The sequence below is a fragment of the Trichosurus vulpecula genome, chromosome 2 (assembly GCF_011100635.1).
Source record: "Trichosurus vulpecula isolate mTriVul1 chromosome 2, mTriVul1.pri, whole genome shotgun sequence".
NCBI classification, from domain to species: Eukaryota; Metazoa; Chordata; class Mammalia; order Diprotodontia; family Phalangeridae; genus Trichosurus; species Trichosurus vulpecula.
Genome location: NC_050574.1, coordinates 97,682,825 through 97,707,931, shown reverse-complemented (window position 1 = coordinate 97,707,931; position 25,107 = coordinate 97,682,825).

Here is a 25,107-nt window from a genome sequence, read left to right as displayed (position 1 = left end):
GACCAGTTCATTGCTCTGCAAATCAAAAATCTTCATTGAAATTCAGAATGGTTGAGAATGGGAACAAGAAATATCCTTAGAAGAGCAGCAGGTTGTATGTAGGGGGGAGGGTTGGATGGGAAAGGAATGATAGGACCAGGATGAAGCTCTTATAACTTTGGACTGAACTGGGCTTTATGTCAGGACAGTAGGAGCAGCCCAGGATCAGTGCCACCTAGAAGACTAGACAGGCCGATCAGTTTTTCCCGGGCCTATTTATTGTCATCTCTGGGAGCCCTCACTATCCCATTCCTAATGATCTCCTTACATCTCTTCTATTAGGTGTCTCAACCCCAACCCCAAGGAGATCTTGTATTTATTCAGCACTTAGAGTTTTATCAATTGGTACAGTTAACCCTTCCACATGGAGGTTGGGAGAAGAGGTTAGGGGCCTGCCCCATTCTTCATCCCCCAATCTAGAAAATCCACATAAAATTTTTTGGCCCTCTCTTCGTACCAGAGAAGAAATCTGATTTTTTTTCCTTTTTCTTTATGGAGTGTCTACAGTACCTTATTGCAAAATTCAGGTTGATATTATACAATATCATACACATGTTTTATGCATTTCTGAGTTTCTAAACTTTTTCTGCATCATCTGCTGGCCTTCACGTTGTGGTCTACGGCTTCACCAAAACTCCCCCCAAAATTCCCATTTAATTTTTCATGCCGACCTGTGATATACGAAAACCTCAATGGGGAAAGTCCCGATGTGGAAGAGGTAACTATGGTCAGTGTGGATGAGAACCAGACTTGGAGCGAGAGGAACTGACTTTGAATGTCAGCTCCGATAGTTATTAGCTGTGGGTTCTTGGAAGGCCCCTTTTGATGGGCCTCAGTTTCCTTCATCTCTCAAATAAGGGCTTCTAACCAGATGATCTCAAAGATCTCTTCTAGCCCCAAATCCCCAAATTGAATAACATCTCACCAATTCATACAAAGGCAGGGGAACCTTAATTAATTAACAAGCTGAATTATAAAATTTATTTCTTTAAAAATATTTTTACTGATTTTTTTCCCCCTTAATGAAAGCGATCTCTTTCTCTTCAAAAGTCTCTCTGTGCTTGTCTAAGGGCCACATTTTCACTTAGCATATGCTGCCTTGCATTACATTTATTTGTGTAAATGTTTTATGCCTGACAGGAGATTGTAAACTCCTGGAATACGAGCCTGCTTTGCAGCTGTTTACCCTTGAATCCCCAGCATTTAGTAGAGTGACTTGCTGCTTAAGAAATTTTTTTTTAATTGAAATGAATTGAATTCAAATATATACAATGCCTTCTGCTGTGCTGACAGAGCAGTTTGCCCAATTAGCATCTGAATTGTTTAGTATTTCTCAGGCCAGGGCCTGTAATGCAAATTACAAATTAGTTCGGGTCTGAATTAATTCCATTTAATGTACTGTTAGCCAACACCCATATTCTATCGATTTCTTATTAGAAATGCATCTTTTGTTCAGCTGTTGATTTTTGTCTTTGAGTAACGTTTGTCCAGTCTGTTATCCTCAGATTCATCCTTCCAAAAAAAAAAATCTGTACTAAGAAGGATTAGAATAAGAGCCTTTAGGGGTTGAATTTGGTTCTGAAAACTGGGGATTGTCTTTTGTTTCTACTCAGTAATTCTTGCAGTCTTTTTGCTTCATTAAAAATGAGAAGGGAATAAAAATCCAAGGAGTATTTTTTTTTTAAAGTAAACACCTGCTTTGCTGTTCAGCTTTGCCTGCCTCCCCAAGTTTTCAACAGCATGGAATCTATTAGATGATTGGTAGATACTAGCAGTTCTTTGTATGGAAATTGAAAAGAAAAGAGAAAAAAACAATAGTAGGAAGTCAACGGAACAACCCGACGTCTCCTCCTTGATCCCATCTCTTTCATGGTCTAAATGACTCACTTACTGTATTAAGGCTGTTTCAGCATTCTTAGTGTAGCAAGGTCGGGGAGGGGGAGTTGATGCAGTCCCCATGTGGAAGAGGCTGCTTCCAAGATGTATGTTGACATGCAGTGGGAAGGCCCTCTTCTCTGATTTGGAGCATGGGCTGAATTCTGTAACTAGTTGGGATCAGCTGAGGACTCAGTGAAGAGACGGGCTGGCTGCTGAGCTGGAACCAGGAACATTCCAAAAGCACTAACCAGACAACACAAGTTTCTGGATCTTTACTGTCTGGCTGCTGCTGCAGCGAGGAGCTGTCCCCTCCAGGAAGGGGAGAGGTCTCAACATGTGGTCCATTATTATGGGCCTCTGGCTTTCTGTTTGTTCTTTCCTGCTTTTAAGCAAAGGAGTCTTAGAAAAAGCTATGACCTTGTGAGCTTCCAAAGGTCAGAACCGCAAACCACTGGAGTTCTGGGAAATGGAATCCACACTGGGTTTTGTGGTTAGCTCAGAGTGAGAAGTGAAATCCTAAGTGATCTGTCTGACCTAGAACAGATCAAAGATGGCCAGCATCTTTAAAAGTGAGCTTCAATCAATCAATCAGTCGATAAACATTTATTAAGCACCTACTATGTGCCAGGCACTGTGCTAAGCACTGAGGATACAAAAAGAGACAAAAAGGTAGTCCCTGCCTTCAAGGAGCTTATAGTCTAAGGGGGAGACAACATGCAAACAAATACTTGCAAAGCAAGTTACATACAGGATAAACAGGACATAATTAACAGAGGAAAGGCACTGGAACTAGAGAGGTTGAGGAAGGCTTCCAGTTGAAGGTGGTATTTTAGTTGGGATTTAGAGGAAGCCAGGGAAGTCAGTAGTCAGAGCAGAGGAGGGAGAATATTCTAGGCAAGGGGGACAGCTTGAAAGAATGCCTGGAACCAAGAGATGGAGTGTCTTGTTCGAGGGACCAAGGGAGGAGAGTGAATAGTGTGTACACAAGTGTGTGTGTGTGTACTATTTGTACATCTGTTCTTGCTCCATCTTTGCATTAAGTATCCTTTCCAAAAATAATTAATATTAATTGGTCACTGATGATTGACAGTACAGAGAACACAATGAAACTGGAGCCAAAGCCAAAAGAATTAGAGGAAACACCTCCAAACCCTTAGGGGTTCCTGGGAACCCTGAGAGGGAGGTGTAGCTTGTCTTGCTCTGCTCTGAGTCATCTGTGTGGTTGTGAGTTGGGATGAGACCTCCAGCATTTCTAAGGGCCACATTAAGTTTTGAAGCCAAGTTTATTGGTGACAAACTTACATAAGTAGTAAAAAACCTCATTAAGAGTATAAAAATACTATAACCTTTCTTTTCCAGACGCCCAATGATCAAAACTTCTCAAGCATAAAGCTTTGGTCAGATTTTATTTAGGGGAATTTTTCATTTAAATTTTTTCTCCTTCCTTCCTCCCTTTCCTTCTCTTTCTTCCTTCCTTTCTTTTTCTTTCTTTCTTTGTTTCTTTCTTTCTTCCTTCCTTCCTTCCTTCCTTCCTTCTTTCTGTCTTCTTTCTATCTTTCTCTCTTTCTTTCTTTTTTCTTTCTTTCTTTCTTTCTTTCTTTCTTTCTTTCTTTCTTCCTTCCTTCCTTCCTTTCTTTCTTTCTTTCTTTCTTTCTTTCTTTCTTTCTTTCTTTCTTTCTTTCTTCCTTCCTTCCTTCCTTCCTTCCTTCCTTCCTTCCTTCCTTCCTTCCTTCCTTCCTTCCTTCCTTCCTTCCCTTCCTTCCTTCCTTCCTTTCCTTCTCTTTCTTCCTTCCTTCCTTTCTTTTTCTTTCTGTCTTTCTTTCTTTCTTTCTTTCTTTCTTTCTTTCTTTCTTTCTTTCTTTCTTCCTTCCTTCCTTCCTTCCTCCCTTCCTTTCTTTGTTTCTTTGTTTGTTTGTTTCTTCCTTCCTTCCTTCTTTCCTTTTTTCTTGTTTTTCTTTTCCTTCTGAATTTCCACATTTCTATCTGTATTTTTCTCCTTTTTTCTTCCATTCTTTTTTTCTCCCTTTTTCCTTTGCCAAGATTAAGTAAGCAGAACTTAGATGACGATGTACCACTTGTGAAAAGGATTATCTCATTCCTGTAAGAAAGACTGTCACCCTTGATTAGAAAGTAATAACTCATAAAACTTCATAATATTAGTATTAGCTTCCCTTTGCCTAGAGTGATATATGCTTTTGAGGCTTTTTAAATCAAAAGTTTAAAATTGAATTTACAACTCAAAAGTTTAGTGGATTCAGATGCTGGTATCCTGCTGGGTCATAGGAAAAAATCTCCCAGTTAAAAAGAAGAATGTGAGGAATAGCAATTTTATTAAAAATCTTGATGGAGTGCAATGAAAACATACTTTTGTGTCTTTCTGCAGACTTTTCTGCTACAAAAACAATAGTTGTCATTCTATAAGTTAGCGATTGCCTCCACTCTACTTATTTTGTTGCTTACTCTGCATACTTTTCGATATGAAGGTGAGATTTGGTTTTCTTAGTAGGAGTCCAATAAGGCTCTCCCATGTGAACTGATTGTCTGACAATGGCCAGGCATCACCAATGAGCATTCAGTCAGAATACTGGAGAATAATAGATCTGAACCAGAGATACAAAACAGTCCTTGTAGGAGTGTGTTTCTCAAAGTTCCAGGATTTAAAGGAAGTTCATGAAGGAATTACACCTTGCTAAAGGAATAGGAAGAGTCCAGAGGTAGGGAGGCTGCTGCAAACTTCTGCCCAATTGAGAACCAGCTAGTTCATTTTAAAAGGTATCTTTCAATTATGAAAAAAAAACCTGGCAGCCATGAAAGGGCGTTTGGGAGTTGAGCAAAAACATTTGCACTGCTGGCCAAAGAGAATGTTTCTCTTTTAGAGAAAGAGGAAAAAAGGAGGGAAAGAAGGAAAGAAAGAGAAAGGAAAAAAAAGATGAGGAGAGAAAGGAAAAGAAACATTTTAGAGTTTTATGTCATTTCCTTCTCTCTATTTTTCATGAAAACAGAGGCAATATTCCCTATATCCAGTACTATTTATCACCCCAATATGGGCTTTATTGAGAAAGTATCTGAATCTTTGTGGATAAAAATGGCGACTTGATGTCATTTTTCCCCTCAAGGGTAAAGTCTCCACTTCATATTTCAATTGTCTGTCTCTCTCTCTCTCCCACCCTCTCTATCTCTGTCTCTCTCTCCCTGTGTCTTTCTGTCTGTCTCTCTGTGTCCCTGTCTCCCTGTGACTGTCTCTGTGTCTATCTTTCTGTCTCCATCTTTTCTGTCTCTCTCTCTCTTCCTCTCTCTGTTTTTTCCTCTGTCTCTCTCTGTTTCTTTCATTCTCTTTTTCTCTGTTTGTCTGTCTCTCTCTCTGTCTGTCACACACACACACACACACACACACACACACATACACACAGTTTTTTTTCTGTGAAAAGAAAAAGAAGAAACCCAAAAAACTGATGGTGGACAAAAGCAATGAAACCCCCACACTGACTATGCTTGGAAAACTTTGCCAAAACTTGCATATATGAAAAAAAAGTTTTTGCTGTTTCTTGGGAAAATTGGCCAAGTGCAAAGTGACAGGTCAGCTCTTCTTTGGTTGGCATTTTTAATTATTGCAAGAATTGAATTGAAGCAAGATCTGAGGATATGAAATTGTCAAATAGTGTCTTGATATGTCCTTTCCTGGGAACATGGCGCATATCCACCTTTAGGAATTAGGTAGGACTCATTCTACCTGAGAGGTGGTACTTTACAAGGGTGGCCTGGGTTCATCTCCAGGCTAACTGTAGAGCTCTAAGACATCTTGAGGGAGACAACAAGGTTTTTCTCTGGACAAAATAGAGCATCAAGGGAGTCATCATGCAATGTAAAGACCACTTTGAGGAGAGAGCCTAGCTTCAAAGTCACAACCTCTACTACTTGCTACTACTCAGGTGTGACCTTAGGAAAAGTACTTTTTCTCTTCAGGCCTCAGTTTTCTCAACTGTAAAATGAGGCGGACAGACTAAATCACACCTAAGTTCTTTTCTAGTATTAAATCTGTAACACTATGAAGAACCAGGCTTCACTTTTGACATAGATGCACAATAAAGGCAAGACTGTGAGGTAGTTAGAGAAATAACACAGCATTTCTCCTCAGTTTACCTTTTTTCTTACTTAAATTCACTGACATGTTGTCAGAGAGGATCTTGGGAGTGTCTAACCTTAAGTGAGATACTTAGAAGGTTTTAACCTAGGCCCAGAGATAAGGGACGGAAGAAAAGACATAATCTTGGGCTGGGATACTTTGCCAAGGTGTGGATCACTGGGTATAGTGGCTATAACTCAAAGAGCTATTAAAGCACTGTGTTGGTAATCAAAATGGGCTCCTTAGCACTTAGTTCAACAAGTGCCCTTGAAGAGTTTGGCCTTTGTTTCCTTTGATTAATTCAGTGTCTTTGATTGAGTCTTACTAGGTGCTAAGCCCCAGGCCCAAACTCCTATTAGGTGTAAAACCCTAGTGGATGTGGATTGGCAACTAAGGCGGGGGCCCAAGTTGGGACTAACTCCAGGGAGGGCCTAGTTTACATGTCTGGGAGAGCATAGGCTTTTAGACCACGTGGGTTTAAGTCCTCCTCTTTATGACGATTCTAGGTCACGTGGGTGAGTCTCATGTGTGACTTACCCCTGATGCTGAAAAAGATATAAAAACCAGGGGTTGGCTGTCTGTTCTTTGGAGCTCTCTTACTCACAGCAGTAGTGGCTCTAGTGACTCTGGGCCAGCCCTTGTTCTGAGCTCCTGGGCTGAACCTAGATGTTGGTAACTACGAATCTGTATTTGGTCTGTCTGTTAATGTTTGTAATTTGTTTGTATTTTGTTCTGAAGTTCATGGTACTGGCTTTTTCCCCTGAACTAAGTGAATGCTGTCTGTATGCTGGATTAAAGTAAACTTATCAACCCCTTCACCTTGCTTTCCTTATTGAGGCAGATCAAAAGAACCTGTGCTGTTGTCATATTAGACACATGTGTATATACCTGTGTAATCCCTATGTATGTACACTCTACTACAAATATACACCTCTGTAAGGCAAGGTAACACGCATTTACTAAGCACTTACTACGTGCTGGACACTGTGCTAAGGGCCAGAGACACATACACAATCAAAAAGAAAGCTAGTCCCTGCCTTCAAGGAGGTTACATTCTAATGGGGTAGGACAACACACAAAATGGAACTTAAAAACAGAGTGAAAGGAAGAGGGTGGCCATGTGCGGGGGCATGGTGATGGGGTTCAGAAATTCAGAAGCAGAGCTAGGAAGAGAGTGAAGGTTGGCCAGCCTGAGCCCCTCCCCAAAATGCAGGACCTGGGAGTAATTCACCAATAGGAAAAATGGGCTGGAATGGTGGCTAAGAAGTTCCTGAATGAGCAGGCTCTGCCTCACTTAAACCCATTCACAAGCAAGCTAAGACTTCACCCTCCTGACATCATTGGTCCTCTTCCAGAACAAAGGAGAACAACCAGAGTGAGTAGGCCTCAGGCACTGAAGGAAGTTCCAGGATGAGACTGCTGCTAACTAGGACTGAAGTCTTCTTCACTTTCAATTGTTAATGAGATTCAGAGCTATAAAGGAGCCCAGAGGCCATCTTGTCCAACCCCTCTCTACCGACAATAAAAGTGAGGTTTAATTTAATGTTAAAAAAAAGAAAGAAAGAAAAGCAAGCCACCACAAATGAATGAATGGTATCAATTCAAGCTGCTATTATTCAAGCAGCACCATGAATCAACTAAACCTGACAGCCTAAAGAGTGCCTTGTATTGTGTTTGAAATTAGATGATGATTATTAAAGCTCAGAAATGTCTGTGTCCCCAAGGAGTATACAGGTTAATTAGAGAAACAAGATAGATAAGTTTATAATTAACACAAATATGTACAGATGAGTACGGTAATTGTCAAAATTGGTTGAAAACAAAAGCAGGGAAGGGATTTTGCTGATGTGAGGCAAAGGTCAAATGGGAATCATTGGGAATAGTTTCCTAGTGTAGGTGAGACTGGAGAGGTGATTTAGGAGAGGAGACTCAGGTGATACAGTAGGTAGGATGAGGAAAATGATTTCGTGCCTAGGAGGTATGACTAGGAGAGAGGGAACTCGGTTTGGAGGGTGATGATAGGCCAAATGGTGAGTATGATAAATATTTTGAAGAAGTTCTCAGCTTCATATACAATCCTTTTGCTCCTCCTCCTCCTCCTCCTCCTCCTCTTCCTCCTCCTCCTCCTCTCCTCCTCCTTCTCTTCCTCTTCCTCTTCGTCCTTCGTATATTGAAATATTTAGCTTATAAACATAAGGAACTTTAAAAGGAAGAAAATATATCATGTTTTGGGCTGAGTGGAAAATGGAAGGTGGGGAAAATTTAATAGGACTAAGAAGAAGAGGAATATAAATGAAAACAACTCCGATTGTTTTCACCTCAGACCCATCAAACTGGTGAAGATGACAAAAAGATGGAAATGGCAAACATTTGAGGTGCTATGCAGGGGTGGAGAACTTGCGGCCTTGAGGCCACATGTGACCCTCTAAGTCCTCAAGTGCGGCCCTTTGGCTGAATCCAAATGTCACATAATGAATCCCCTTAATTAAAAGATCTGTTCTATAAAATTTGGACTCAGTCAAAAGGCCACAGCCAAGGACCTAGAAGGCCACAGGTTCCCCACCCCTGGGGGAAGACAAACACACCAGTTCATGTGGTCCAACTCTTTTAAAAAAACAATTTGGATTATACAGTGATACCATTGGAGTAGAATCCCCAAGGCGGTCAAGGGGCACAGAGACAGTGTCCCAAAAGCTATAATACTTAAAAGTGAACTAAGACTTTTGGGACACCCTGCAGGCAAAAATATTTTTACTAGCACTTTTTTTTATAAGTAGCATAGAATTGGAAACAAAATTCTCATCCATCAATTGAGGACTAACTATACAAATCATTGTATATCAAATTGATAGAATATTATTACACTCTTTTTTTTCTTTAACATATTTAGTTTTCAGCATTGATTTTCACAAGAGTTTGAAATACAAATTTTCTCCCCATTTCTACCCTCCCCCCCACTCCAAGATGGCATATATTCTGGTTGCCCTATTCCCCAGTCAGCCTTCCCTTCTGTCACCCCACTCCCCTCCCATCCCCTTTTCCCTTCCTTCCTTGTAGGGCAAGATAACTTTCTACACCCCATTGCCTGTGTATCTTATTTTCTAGTTGCATGCAAAAACTTTTTTTTTTTGTTTTTGAACATCTGTTTTTAAAACTTTGAGTTCCAAATTCTCTTCCCTCTTCCCTTCCCACCCACCCTCCCTAAAAAGTCAAGCAATTCAACATAGGCCACATGTGTATCATTATGTATAGCCCTTCCACAATACTCATGTTGTGAAAGACTAACTATATTTTGCTCCTTCCCAACCCATCCCCCTTTATTGAATTTTCTCCCTTGACCCTGTCCCCTTTTGAAAGTGTCCTGTTCGGGGTTCTTGGGGAAGGAGGAGTGCTGGTGTGGCAGAGGTGGCGCATCCCCCCCCAAACGTGGAACATAGTTCTCTAAACTCTACAAGCAGTCATACTCCACTGAAAAACTCAAGGGTCAAGTTAGTTGGCTGGTAATATGGCCAGGCAGCAAAAATGCACCCAGATTTAGTCTCAGACTTTGGATTCTTTCTTTGGTGACAAAGAAGACCAAAACATACACACAGAAGAAGTTAACAAAGTCAAAGAGCCTACAACAAAAGCCTCGAAGAAAAACATGAATTGGTCTCAGGCCATGGAAGAGCTCAAAAAGGATTTGGAAAAGCAAGTTAGAGAAGTAGAGGAAAAATTGGGAAGAGAAATGAGAAGGATGCGAGAAAACCATGAAAAACAAGTCAATGACTTGCTAAAGGACACTCAAAAAATACTGAAAAATACACTGAAGAAAACAACACCTTAAAAAATAGACTAACTCAAATGGCAAAAGAGCTCCAAAAAGCCAATGAGGAGAAGAATGCCTTGAAAGGAAGAATTAGTCAAATGGAAAAGGAGGTCCAAAAGACCACTGAAGAAAATACTACCTTAAAAATGAGATGGGAGCAAGTGGAAGCTAGTGACTTTATGAGAAATCAAGATATTATAAAACAGAACCAAAGGAATGAAAAAATGGAAGACAATGTGAAATATCTCCTTGGAAAAACCACTGACCTGGAAAATAGATCCAGGAGAGATAATTTAAAAATTATTGGACTACCTGAAAGCTATGATCAAAAAAAGAGCCTAGATATCATCTTTCAAGAAATTATCAAGAAGAACTGCCCTGATATTCTAGAGCCACAGGGCAAAATAGAAATTGAAGGAATCCATTGATCGCCTCCTCAAATAGATCTCAAAAAGAAATCTCCTAGGAATATTGTTGCCAAATTCCAGAGCTCCCAGATCAAGGAGAAAATACTGCAAGCAGCCAGAAAGAAACAATTTGAGTATTGTGGAAACCCAATCAGAATAGCCCAAGACCTGGCAGCTTCTACATTAAGAGATCGAAGGGCTTGGAATATGATATTCCGGAGGTCAATGGAGCTAGGATTAAAACCAAGAATCACCTACCCAGCAAAACTGAATAACATGCTCCAAGGCAAAATATGGATTTTCAATAAAATAGAGGACTTTCAAGCTTTCTCAGTGAAAAGACCAAAGCTGAACAGAAAATTTGACTTTCAAACACAAGAATCAAGAGAAGCATGAAAAGGTAATCAAGAAAAAGAACAAGAAAAAGAAATTGCAAGGGACTTACTAAAGTTGAACTGTTTTGTTTACATTCCTACATGGAAAGATGATGTGTATGATTCATGAGACCTCAGTATTAGGGTAGCTGAAGGGAATATGCATATATATATCTATATGTTTATATAGATATATATAAGTGAATGTGTATGTATGTATATGTGTATGTGTATATGTGTGTGTGTATATATATATATGTATATACATATACATATATATATATATATATATATATATATAGAGAGAGAGAGAGAGAGAGAGAGAGGGAGGGCACGGGGTGAGTGGAAGATGAAGGGAAGATATCTAAAAGAAATAAAATCAAATTAAGGGATGAGAGAGGAATATATTGAGAGAGGGAGATAGGGAGAGATAGAATGGGGTAGATTATCTCACATCAAGGTGGCAAGAGGAAGCAGTTCTGTGGGAGGAGGGGAGAGGGAAGTGAGGGGGGAGTGAGTGAGTCTTGCTCTCATCAGATTTGGCCTGAGGAGGGAATACCATACATACTCAATTGGGTATCTTACCCCACAGGAAAGAAGAGGGAAGAAGATAAAAAAGGGGGGGGATGATGGAGGGGAGGGGAGATGGGGGTGGAGGTAATCAAATATTATTACACTCTTAAGAAATGATGAATATGAAGTATTCAGAGAAATTTGAGAAGATCTGCATAAATAAAAACAAGGGCAGTGTGGTCTTGACCATCCTTCCTCCAGGCTTCACTAAGGAGATCAGAACTCCAGATCAGGATACTTGCTGATTTCAAACAGAAATGTCCTAGTGGTCTCCTCGATGACCAGTGAGTTTGGACATCACTTTGGGTCTGGCCAATGGGGCTCGTATGGTTCTTAGGTCCACCTCTTTAATCTTTCGTTACTGTGTGAAAAAGAGCTGTGTTGAGCTGGCGGACATAGAGGTGGAAAGACAATGGTCATGCGATCAACAGCACCAAATTCTTGACCCTGAGCTGTGAGCAAATCAGACATGGTACATCCACTGAGTGGATTTTTCGTAGCTGAAATCTGCTCAGGCTGCAGGTGAAGACAGTGTCTTCACCCTGTCTTTTTTGCTCCTGACAATGTTAAGTCAACGTCTGTGAGCTTAATGTTTCCCTAGGTCATGGGAGGCTTTATTTTCATTCTTTAAAAATAAGCTTACTGTTCTTTGTTTGAACATGTACTTTGTTTATCGAGCCAGCAAAATGTGAGAAAACTGTTAACCACCCTCATTGCTAAACTGTGTGTGTTAATAATAGTCAAAATGCAGCAGAGAGAAAAAATTGGAAATGGACAGGAAGGAAGGGAGAAAAATAATTTGAAACTTTATTTTGCCAAAGTGTGATCTCTGACTAGGTGCTCGGAGCAGTTAGAGAATGAAGTTATTCATTCAAATTTGCAACTTCTCAGGGCAGAGAGAATTATTTTTACCAGGATTTCTTTAGGCAGTTAGATTGTGAAGCAGGTAGCGTTGGGCCAGGAGTCATAAAGATCTGAGCTCAAAATTGTCCTCATGCACTTGCTAGCTGTTAGCCTGGGCAAGTTCCTTACCCTCTGTCTGCCTCAGTTTCTTCAACTATAAAATGGAGAAAAAATAGCACCTACCTCCCAGGGTTCTTGTGAGATTAAAAATGAGATAATATTTGTAAATGGTTTGGCACAATGCCTGGGATGTATTAGGCACTTAATAAATGTTTGTTCTCTTCTTCCTTTTCTCCTAGGCAAGTGAGTCGGCAGCCATAGCTAGATGACAAGATGAACTGGCATTGATGGTGGTATCTGACATTTGTTCCTTGGCCTGATTCAAGGGAAAAATTCTTTTCAGAGGGGATGGGCCAAGGAGATAGCTGAAGAGAACGTCATGCCCATATAGGGATGGTTGACCTGGGCCACAAAAATAGTCAGGACACGTAAAAGTGATTGACAGCCTTGTCTGCCCACTTAGCACTTCAGGAGAGCAACTCCTAGTATAAAATAAGAAAAATCAGGGCAACGCTTCATAAGATGAATATAATAGCATAAAAAAGAATTAACACTGCAACACTTGAGAACTCTAATCAAAGCAGTGAGCAACCATGACTTCAGTAGTCTGATGGTGAAGCATACCTCTCACCCCTTGGCAGAAAGGTGGTAGACCAGGGCAGTGGAATAAGGTATACATTTTCAGGCATGGATGCTGTATTATTTGTTTGACTTATATCTATTATTTCTTATAATAAAATATTATCTTAACTATCAGGAAGTAAAAGTGATAGAAAAAAGAGCATCATTTTTTTTAAATAAGAGGAGATAGAGTGAGGTCCTTTGTGAAACCATGGGTCCCCTGTCATAGCAAGTGTTCAAGAAGAGGTAGGTTAGATAGTACACATTAGGCAGGGGATTGGCCTAGATGACCTATAAGGTCTCTCAACTCTAAGAGTCTGAGATTATTATTGACCTATAGTCAGCAATGAGAATGGCAATTCTTCAATAATGTAATATAATTATATATTTATATATACATATAAATATATACATACTTTTATATATAAAAATATGCATATATAAACAGATATATATACATACATGCATATGTGTTATACACATATATACATATAATACACTTACATGTGCATATAATTATATATTTATATATGCATATAAATATATACATACTTTTATGCATATAAATATGCACATATAAATATATATACACTCACACATAATACACTTATATGTGCATATTTACACATACTCATGTATGTACAATGTCTACAACTATATCTATCCACATCTGTCTGTCTGTCACCCTTTGACTATGTGGAATAGATATATCAGCCAATCTTTATAGTTCTTTTTGACACCTCGATGCCAAAATAATCCCAGTATTTTGGTAAAATCTTGGCATGTGCATGATCGCCCATGGGGACAGATCTTGAATTTGGAGAGTGCAATTTTTAAAAGGCCACAGAGATGTCAAAGCAAAGGTCAGTAGAACGTGAGGCCTGTGCTAGAGGCAGGGAGTGTGGTACCCACAGAAATCTTCCCAGAATGAAAACTTCCCACAACTAAGGAGAACAGGTATTTAAGTAGAGCAGACCAAGGGCATGGAGCACATGTATATACTATAACTCAACCCTAGACCTGATGAAGCCTTTGTAAAGGTCTTTATAAAAAAAAAGTCTTTATAAAGACTCCCTAACTAATGATCATCCAGCCCTTGTGAGGAGGCAAATTTTTGCTTAAGTGGTTTTTGCAACATGGGAACTCTCCATTGTCCATTGGCAGTCCTGCTTAGTTTCAACTCCACGGAACATCATCCCCTTATAACCTCCCCCTCCCCATCTTCCTTTAGCTTCCTTTATGTGTTATCTTCTTGTATTGTGTGCCCCTTGAGGCCAGGGTTTATCTTTCATTTTCTTATTTATATCCCTAGTGTTTATCCCACTGCCTGGCACATAGTAGGCCCTTAATAAATGTTTATTGAGTTAAATTGAACAGACCTAGTAATGATACCACTGGGTTAAAAAGTATGAAGAGTTTAATAACTTTGAGGGCATAGTTCCAAATTTCTTTCCACAGTGGCTATAACCAATTCACAGTTCCATAGACGGTACATTAATGTGGGTGTTCTCCTGTTACTGCTCCAACATATGCCATTTTCCTTTTTTTTTTAAAGTCAATTTTGCCAATCTGATAGGTGTGAGGTGGAACCTGAATTGCTTTAATTTGGAATTCTCTGATTATTAGTGATTGGAGAAGTTTTTCATAGGCTATTGATAACTTGGGTTTCTTCCTTGGAAAACTGCCTATTCATATCCTTTGACCATTTTATCAATTGAAGAATGGCTCTTATGCTTATAAATTTGAATCAATTCTTTATCTGTCTTGGAAATGAGATACTTATCCTGGAAATGGGGTGCCCAGATTTCACATCTGCTTTTTTGAAAGGACACTAGGGAAAATAGCCACACCCTCTCCCCATTTGTTGAGTTCTTTGTAGAGGTGGTATTTCATTGCAGTCCAGCTTACTAGATTATAAAAGGGCAGAAGCCTGGTCTGTTAGACCTATGTGTGTACAGTGCCTAGCCCAACAACAGGCCTAGATAACCTATTAATAAATGACTTTTGACAATGGTAAGCAGAACTGCAAGAAATCTCTGGCTCTCTAATTGACAAATGCTGGCGGTTCAGCAAGGAGATGAGCCAGGAAGGCTGTGGCAGGAGATTCCTAGGGAAATGACCTGACCAACCTAATTGTTTAACACAGTTGTGATGCCTCGCTGCCCTTAGGGCAGTTTGGAAGGACTCAAGCTTAAGAGTGAACTCCAACATTTCAAAGGATCATAGATTTAGAGCAGCCAGGCAGAGACTTTTGGTGAAGTGCCATGGCTCAGATCTTTGATGTTCTTGGGGAGTTTTTCTTTTGTCTTAATAGGGGGATAATACCTCTGAATTACTGGCATTTAATGCATTCAAGAAATAGTAATGAGCCACAGTTAGGTTTCCTGGGCACAGGGAACTTGTTCTAAGAGTTCCCTTAGTTATTAAAGTCTATGCTTCAGTCATGTTTTTTTAAGCCTTGTTTTGATTTCTTTGCATAGTAAGTTGATCAATAAGCACCTACTATGTGCCAGGGACTGTGTTAAGCATTTGGGATACAAAGAAAGGGAAAAATCAGTCCCTGCTCTCAAGGAGCCTACAATCTGATGAGGTAGAGAACATGTAAACAGCTATGTACAAACAAGATTTATCCAGGATAAACCGGAGACAATCTCAGAGGAAAGGCACTAGAATTAAGGGGAACTGGCACTGGGCTGCCAGCGATGAGAACTATTGTACATATAGAATATATAGTCTCAGTTTTTATTACCCACTTTGGAAAACATCTTTAAAAAATAAAAACCGTATGTTGCATTTGGTTTCATGTTGTGTAAGATGCTATATTATATAGTTTATAGATTTAGAGATAGAAGGAACCTTAGGGGGTGGAGCCAAGATGGCGGGTGGAAAGCAGGGACTAGCATGAGCTCCCCGCCGAGTCCCTACAAAAACCTATAAAAAATGTCTCTGAACCAATTCTAGAACTGCAGAACCCAAAAAACAGCAGAGGGAAGCAGGGCTCCAGCCCAGGACAGCCTGGGTGGTCTCTGGGTGAGGTCTATCCCACACAGAGCTTGGAGCTGGGAGCTGGGAGCAGAGCGGAGCAGAGCCCAGCATGAGTGGCACGGACCAACCAGACCAGGAGCTGGGCGGAGCGCCCTGAATCAGTGAGCTGCAGCAGTTACCAGTCCTCTCAACCCACAAACACCAAAGACAGCGGAGAAGGTTAGTGGGAAAAGCTGCGGGAGTGGAAGGAGTTTCAGGTTCAGCCACTGCCCCTGGGGCAGTGGAGGTGGGGCAGCTACAGCTGCAGTTGCTTCCGGCCCCGGGCCCACCTGGTGGGAGGAATTAAGTGGTGGATCAGAGCAGGAGTGCACAGCCTGCTGAAGACCTAGGCCCAGTCTGGGTTGGCGGTTCCTGGGGAAAGAGGAGTGCTGGTGTGGCAGAGCTGGCGCATCCCCACCAAGCTTGGAACATAGAACTCTTTAGTCTACAAGCAGTCATATCCCGGTGAAAAACTCAAGGGTCAAGTTAATTGGTTGGGAATATGGCCAGGCAGCGAAAACACACCCAGATTCAGTCTCAGACTTTGGATTCTTTCTTTGGTGACAAAGAAGACCAAAACATACAGCCTAAAGAAGTCAACAAAGTCATAGAGCCTACACCAAAAGCCTCCAAGAAAAACGTGAACTGGTCCCAGGCCATGGAAGAGCTGAAAAAAGATTTGGAAAAGCAAGTTAGAGAAGTAGAGGAAAAATTGGGAAAAGAAATGAGAAGGATGCAAGAAAACCATGAAAAACAAGTCAATGGCTTGCTAAAGAAGACCCCAAAAATACTGAAAAATACATTGAAGAAAACAACACCTTAAAAAATAGACTAACTCAAATGGCAAAAGAGCTCCAAAAAGCCAATGAGGAGAAGAATGCCTTGAAAGGCAGAATTAGCCAAATGGAAAAAGAGGTCCAAAAGACCACTGAAGAAAATACTATCTTAAAAATGAGATGGGAGCAAGTGGAAGCTAGTGACTTGATGAGAAATCAAGATATTATAAAACAGAACCAAAGGAATGAAAAAATGGAAGACAATGTGAAATATCTCATTGGAAAAACCACTGACCTGGAAAATAGATCCAGGAGAGATAATTTAAAAATTATTGGACTACCTGAAAGCCATGATCAAAAAAAGAGCCTAGATATCATCTTTCAAGAAATTATCAAGGAGAACTGCCCTGATATTCTAGAGTCACAGGGCAAAATAGAAATTGAAAGAATCCACCGATTGCCTCTTCAAATAGATCCCAAAAAGAAATCTCCTAGGAATATTGTCACCAAATTCCAGAGCTCCCAGATCAAAGAGAAAATATTGCAAGCAGCCAGAAAGAAACAATTTGAGTATTGTGGAAACACAATCAGAATAACTCAAGATCTGGCAGCTAGGATTAAAACCTAGAATCACCTACCCAGCAAAACTGAGTAACATGCTGCAAGGCAAAATATGGATTTTCAATAAAATAGAGGACTTTCAAGCTTTCTCAGTGAAAAGACCAAAGCTGAACAGAAAATTTGACTTTCAAACACAAGAATCAAGAGAAGCATGAAAAGGTAATCAAGAAAAAGAACAGAAAAAGAAATTGCAAGGGACTTACTAAAGTTGAACTGTTTTGTTTACATTCCTACATGGAAAGATGATGTGTATGATTCATGAGACCTCAGTATTAGGGTAGCTGAAGGGAATATGCATATATATATCTATATATCTATATATATATAAATGTGTATGTATGTATATATGTATGTGTATGTATATATATATAGAGAGAGAGAGAGAGAGAAAGAGAGAGAGAGTGGTCACAGGGTGAGTTGAAGATGAAGGGAAAATATCTCAAAGAAATAAAATCAAATTAAGGGATGCGAGAGGAATATATTGAGAGAGGGAGATAGGGAGAGATAGAGTGGGGTAGATTATCTCAAATCAAGGTGGCAAGAGGAAGCAGTTCTGTGGGAGGAGGCGAGAGGGCAGGTGAGGGGGGGAATGAGTGAATCTTGCTCTCATCAGATTTGGCCTGAGGAGGGAATACCATACATACTCAATTGGGTATCTTACCCCACAGGAAAGAAGAGGGAAGAAGATAAAAAAGGGGGGGATGATGGAGGGGAGATGGGGGTGGAGGTAATCAAAAACAAACACTTTGGAAAGGGGACAGGGTCAAGGGAGAAAATTCAATAAAGGGGGATGTGTTGGGAAGGAGCAAAATATAGTTAGTCTTTCACAACATGAGTATTGTGGAAGGGTTATACATAATGACACACTTGTGGCCTATGTTGAATTGCTTGACTTCTTACAGAGGGTGGGTGGGAAGGGAAGAGGGGAGAGTATTTGGAACTCAAAGTTTTAAAAAAAGATGTTCAAAAACAAAAAAAAAAAGTTTTTTCATGCAACTAGAAAATAAGATACACAGGCAATGGGGCGTAGAAATTTATCTTGCCCTACAAGAGAAGAAGGGAAAAAGGGATGGGAGGGGAGTGGGGTGATAGAAGGGAGGGCTGACTGGGGAACAGGGCAACCAGAATATACTTCATCTTGGAGTTGGGGGGGAGGGTAGAAATGGGGAGAAAATTTGTAATTCAAACTCTTGTGAAAATCAATGCTGAAAACTAAATGTTAAATAAATAAATTTAATATTTAAAAAAAAGAAGGGACCTCAGACATCAGCTGATCAAACCCCTCATTTTTATCGATGAGGAAACTGAGACTTCCAGATGGTAAGTGACTTGTTTAAGTTCATGAAATCAGTAGTAAGAATTAGAGCTGGGATAATAAAGTATCCTTTGTTTTGACTTAAGATTTTGTTCTAGCCATTGCTAAAAATCTCTAATGAGAGAGCTAGACTAGAGGGTGGAAGGTTGGACTTGGAGTCAGGAAGACCTGAGTTCAAATTTGGCCTCAGACATTTACTAGCTATGTGACTTTGGGCCAGTCACTTAACCTCCATCTGCCACAATTTTCCTCACCTGTAAAATTGGGACAATTATAGCACCTACCTCCCAGGATTATCCTGAGGATCAAAGGAGACAATATTTGTAACAAGTGCGTACTTAGTACCGTGCCTGGCACATAGTAGGTGGCATGTAAATGCTTATTCCTTTTCCCGTTACACACACACACACACACACACACACACACACACACACACAGCCCTTCCCTTAAGACTTATATATGGTTCATATGATTTGAAGTAGCCACAAAGGGAAAATATGTTTCCCTGCTGGGATGACGATGCTAACTGTGCAGCCTGATGGTCTCCCTCTAGGCTTGAGTGAAGTCAGGTATTTCTGTCTTGGCTCTTACCTCCTTTCAGTGAGGCTCCAGATCCCTCCCCTGTCACCACATTAAGGCTCCGTCTCTCTGTGACTACACTTAATGCCGACCCCTTGGAGCAGATGCCTCCCCGTGGAAGCCGTGTTTACCGCGCAGACTTCTTTCCAGGTCCACTTGTAGCCCACGTTCTCCTCCACGTGCGTGTGCCTCTCCCTCTCTCTTGATAAAGCCTAGACCCAAAGGCCAACCTCATTCTTGAGCCATCAGGTATCAATGAGGCGATCCTCACTGTTACCACAGTCAAAAGCTGAGACCTTGGGCCTCACCAGAACAAGGAGAGAGGAGGAAGCACCCAGAACAAGGAAAATTTGAACCCTTTCAAGGAGACGTGCACCTTACCCAAGGAACCCTCTCTTTCTCAGGATATGGTAGACAGAGGAATCCTCTTGACAATACTAGACCATGGCATGCTTGCTCTGCAAGTGATGACTTGAGTACCATAAAAAGTATAAAAAGACATCTTCAAGTTCACATAGGAGGAGAAAAGTAGGTGGATATGCTGTTTTCCATGAAAGATAGGGTATTCCTAAAGTCTTAGTACAGTTTTTTATTAATTTATCTTAAACTTAAATACACAATAAGAAAAGGATGGAAACATATTATAAACCTAAATACTAAAACTTAAATACAAAATAAGAAAAGAAAAAGCATTGCCATGTGCACAGCAGAACGTGAGAGGATTCAAAATGTACAGCAATAAATTTCCATTTCAAGAAAGGCTTTGTAATAAATACCAAACATTTTGTAGCTTAAATGAACTTAAATGACACTGACAAATGAGACTCTTGTCACGGAAACTTGCTGCAAAGATTTCACATACTATTTTTGATAGGTAACCACTCCCCTCTACGAGTCACTTGCAATGGTGGCATTTCAGTGAAATCCAGTTTAATTGACTGTAAACGAGAAGGTGCCTGATATTTAATACATAAAGGACTTTTGGGATACACAATATTGAAGGCCCAGAGAATGAGTATCCATGCACTATCCATGCACTCCATTGAGGATTTACGGAAAGATATGGACCAAAAAATAAATTACAGAAAATGAGGAGGTATGTATTCTTATGTCAGAGAAGTAAGTCATTAAGCCGTAAATTCCCACATCAGTGAGATGCTTTGACATCTTGGATGTGCAGTCCATTCATTAGAAGTTACATGTTTGGCTATTTCCCCCCAAATAACCAAAGTCTTTAACAAATGTTTTGCTCAGCATCATGGAGGATTAAACCTGCAGGTATAAAGATAGATTGGTAAAGACAAAGAATAAAAGAAGAGAATCTGCACCTGGCCACAGAGCTTGAAGCAACCTGGCACCTTGGGAGAGAGTGGATTTGATATCAGATGATCTCTGTTTAAATTCCAGCTTTGCCAGTCACTCTTGTGTGACCTTGGCCAAATCACTTTACCTTTCCTGAGCCTTTTCCATTTGAAAAATGGGAGTGGAACCAGGTGATCACTTAGGTTCTTTCTAGTTCCAAATCTGTGATCCTAGATTCTGGATCATTTCCCCAAACTCCTCTTTCACGAATAAACAAAAAATCTGGGTATTACATCAGGTACTCACCTTCTATGTGACCCTGGGCAAGTCACTTCTATCTGGCTCGTTCTTCTCAACTGTAAAATGAGGATGATAGCAAACCCAGGCTTGTTGTGAGGATCAGATGAGATATTTGTAAGGCACCTGGTCTGCCATTCAGTAGGCACTTAATAAATGCTTGTTCCTCTTTCAGGTCCATCTTTTGGATTCTATATACTTATTCCAATACTTTAGGTGTTTGGAGGCTATAGAGAAGATTCTCGATCTTATAGATGATAGATTATAATGACCTTTAAGGTCCCATCTAAAGCCAAGATGACACAATTCATTGGAACTTCCCAAGAGGGGGAAGCAGAGGAAAAAGAGAATTTTTTTTCACAAGTATTTTTGAATACATGAATATTTTTCATGTATGTGATGCTTTATGTCAGAAAAGCTCAAAGGAATTATGAAATTTCCCTGCAGGGAAAAAGGGTATTTTTTTTTACTTTTTTGAAAATTGTATTTATTTTGTTAAATATTTCCCAATTACACAGAATAAAAATTTTAGCAATCTTTTTTTTTCATTTGATCTCCAAATTCTCTCCCTCCCTCTCAGGACTACCCCCTCCTTAAGAAGGCAAACAATTTAATTTCAATTATACATAAGCCATGCAAAAAATATGTCCATATTAGCCATGTTACAAAAGAAAATAAAAGCAATATTAAGCAATAACAATGAAATAGTAAACAAATATGCTTTAATCTGCATTCAGAGTTCATCAGTTCTCTCTTTGGGGGTAGATAAGTATTTTCCTTTTTCTTTTCTTTTTTTCATAAATAGTATTTTATTTTTTTCCAGTTACATGTGAAGTTAGTTTTTAATATTCATTTTTATAAGATTTTGAGTTTTGATTTTTTTCTACCTCCCTTCTTCCCATACCCCTCCCCAAGAAGGCAAGCAATCTGATATAGGTTATACATGTGCAATCATGTAAACATATTTTTATGTTACTCATGTTATGAAAGAAGAACTGAACAAAAGCCACAAAAAACCCCTCAAAAAGAGAAAATAGTATTCTTCAATATGCATTCAGACTCCATAGTTCTTTCTCTGGATATGGATAGCATTTTCCATCATGAATCTTTTAGAATTTGCTTGGATCATTGTATTGCTGAGAAGAATTAAATCAATCATCATTCTTCATCATACAGTGTTGCTGTTACTATGAACTATGTTTTCCTCGTTCTGCTCACTTCCCTTCGCATCGGTTCATGTAAGTCTTTCCAGGTTTTTCTGAAATCTGCCTGCTCACCATTTCTTATGGAACAATATTCCATAGTAATATTCCATAACATTCATATACTACAACTTGTTCATCCATTCCCCAATTGATGGGCATCCCCTCAATTGCTAAGTCTTTGCCACCACAAAAAGAGCTGCTATAAATATTTTTGTACATTTGGGTCTTTTCTCCTTTTTTATGATCTCTTTAGGATACCGACCTAGTACTGGTATTCCAGAATCAAAGGGTATGCAAAGCTTGATTGCCATTAGTTCCAAATTGCTTTCCAGAATGATTGGATCAGTTCATAACTCCAATAACAATGCATTAATGTCAAGAAGAGTAATTTTAATTTGCTACTTTGCTTTGTCCCTACTCTCTATTCCTTATTAGCCAGAGGAGAACACATCCCCATTATGTTTCTTTAACCTCTGAAGCATATGGTCTTTCATATATGCACAATATTTCCCCTTTGGTTTTCAGTTTGTATTTCCTTTTGAATTTCTAGCAATCGGTGTCATAGAAACAGTGATGGTGTCCCAATTGCTATGGCTCATGGGAGTCACACCCTTTTGGGAAAGTAAAAGACTCTTTGATGGAACAGAAGGAGAAAGTTGTGGAGAAGATAACAATAGACAAGGTTTGGGGATGGGATTTAGGAAACAGGGGATCATACTCAATATTTACACATAGAAAATCCACCAAAGAAGCATAATAATAATAATAATAATAATAATAATAACTAACATTTCTATAATGCCTACTATGTGCCTGGAACCGTGCTGTTTCACATACGTTATTTCATTTGATGCTGTAATGGTAATCAGGGAAGGACTTCTTTACTGTTTTCTCTTTTGGAGCACTTAGGTAATCAAGTGCCTTTGATGAGTCTGGCCTTTGTTTCTTTGATTGAATTGGGAGTCTTTGATGACCTGCTTACATCAAGGGAAAGCCTAGTTCACATATGTTTGAATCTCATGGTTGTGAAGCCCTTTAACCCCGAAAAAGGCATATAAAGTCAGACGTTAGCGTTTTGTTTGGGGCTCTCACTCACTGGAGGAGTGTTGTGTGATTTGACCAGACAAGACTCTGGGGAGACTCTGGATAGCTATTGTTAAGAGCCCCCCGGCTTTGGAAAATCCAGGTATTGCCTCTTCTCTGGTAACTATGTATATTGTGATTTGGTTAGGCAGAAATGTTGATCTGCTTATAATTTCTGTTTGTATTTGCTTTGAAGTTCAGGGTGCTTGCTTTCCTCCTGAACTAAGTGGATGATAGATGTATGTTTGAGTAAAGTGAGATTGTTAACCCCTTAAAGTTGCTTTCCTTAGCAAAGCAGATCAAAGAACCTGTGCTGGCAGCCCTTCTGTGTGCTGGTGTTGCTGTTCTTGCACCCTCACAGTATCTGCTAACAACATTGTTATTACAGATCCTCATCATAACCCTGGGAGGCAGAGGTGCTATTATTATCCCCACTTTACAGCTGAGAAAGTTAAGGCAAACAGAGGTTAAGTGATTTACCCAAGCTCCCACATCAATTAAGTATCTGCAGCCAAATTTGAACTCAGGTTTTTCTGACTCCAGACCCACCCTTCTAAGCATTGCACCCCCTTGCAGAGCCTATTCTTTCTCTACCTTTAGCTTACTTTTATACAAAACTGTTAGATATCCTTGCAAATCATTCCAAAGTTTTTCCAAGGACCAGGAAACCTGTGGATTTGGAGAATCCTGAATTAATTTTCCTTTCAACCAGGATAGTTGCTATAAGATAGCCACTTATCAAGTATATGTATATGTCTTTATTCTTTATTTTACCCTGTAATTTCAGAAGAAAAGAGCCCATACATAACTTTTTAGTGATAATTAATTGTGGGGGTGAAGTTTATATTTTTTCTCTGCCTTTGGTGGTTAAAGAAAAATGTACCAGATTCTCTATATTTTCTCTTCATAACTCTCCCAGGTTAATATTGCAATATAAAAGAGAGTAAGCTGCTGTGCCTGGCACCCTCACAAGCCCCAACTAATTTATGCCCTATGCATTCCCAGTAGGAAAGCTGCTTTCAGAAGCTCCATTAAGCCACCAGTCCATCCTGACCACAAGGACACTCAGCCCATCTTCAACAAGACACACATTTGCTCCTTGTACAGTTTTCTAAATGGAAGTTTTCCAAAGACAACACCACAAAATATATTTCTCCTCTCTGCTTTGTGATAGTCACTGGCACTGCTAAGGGTAGTCTTGGTTAGAAAGAGTATAATCACTTTTTATTTTCGGAGGCAATATTATGCCTACTTTTTGGCATCTGTGAATGCTGGCATAAGCCAGGAAAAAAAAATGTTTAGATTACACGGCTTCCAATTCCCTTGTTTATTGAGGCAGGCCCTCAGGCAACTGCTTTAATCAGCCTCCCTGAGGAGGAATTTTTGAGGTAACTTACCTTATATGAGAATATTAGAAGCCTTCTTCTGAATTTTCAATGCCAACCAAGACAAACAAACAAAAACAATAAAGTCTAAATCTTCCTCTCAAGCCCCTATGCTTGCTCCCCTGGGTTTCCCCCCTCCACTGCCCTTGGTGGGTGGCCCTGTGGTTTCCCTCAATATACTATAGGATCAGCCTCTCCCTACCCAGCTTGGGATAGTACAGCTGGCTGTTCCTTAGCACCTGCTCTAATCTCTTCTCATTTGAGCTTTGGGTTTCTGAGAGAATTAGGGGGTCTAAGCCACAGTGACTTCCAGGTCGGTTGAGGAAGGTGCCTTCTCTTAACTATTGACAGCAAAACCACATTTATTCAGGCATATAAGGAGTCAGGTCAGGAGGAATGAGTGGACAGTTTGAATTATAAAATGTTTAAAAAGAAATTCAATTTTATTCCTTTTGAATAAATTCTCTTTTCTTTCAACTTCTCAACAAGTAGAATACAATTAATATAGCTTTGTTGCAAATATCTAATGAACATTTTTCATTAAAGAACTCTATTTTAGTAGCTGCTTTTTTATGAAATAAAAGTAATAAAGGAGGCAACATGATATAGTGGAAAGAATACTGGATTAGGAATCAGGAAATCTAAGTTCAACCACTAACAGCTGACATTTATAGAGTTCTTAACAGTTTTTACAAACCAGGCACCTTCTGTTTTCACAGTAGATCATCATAGCA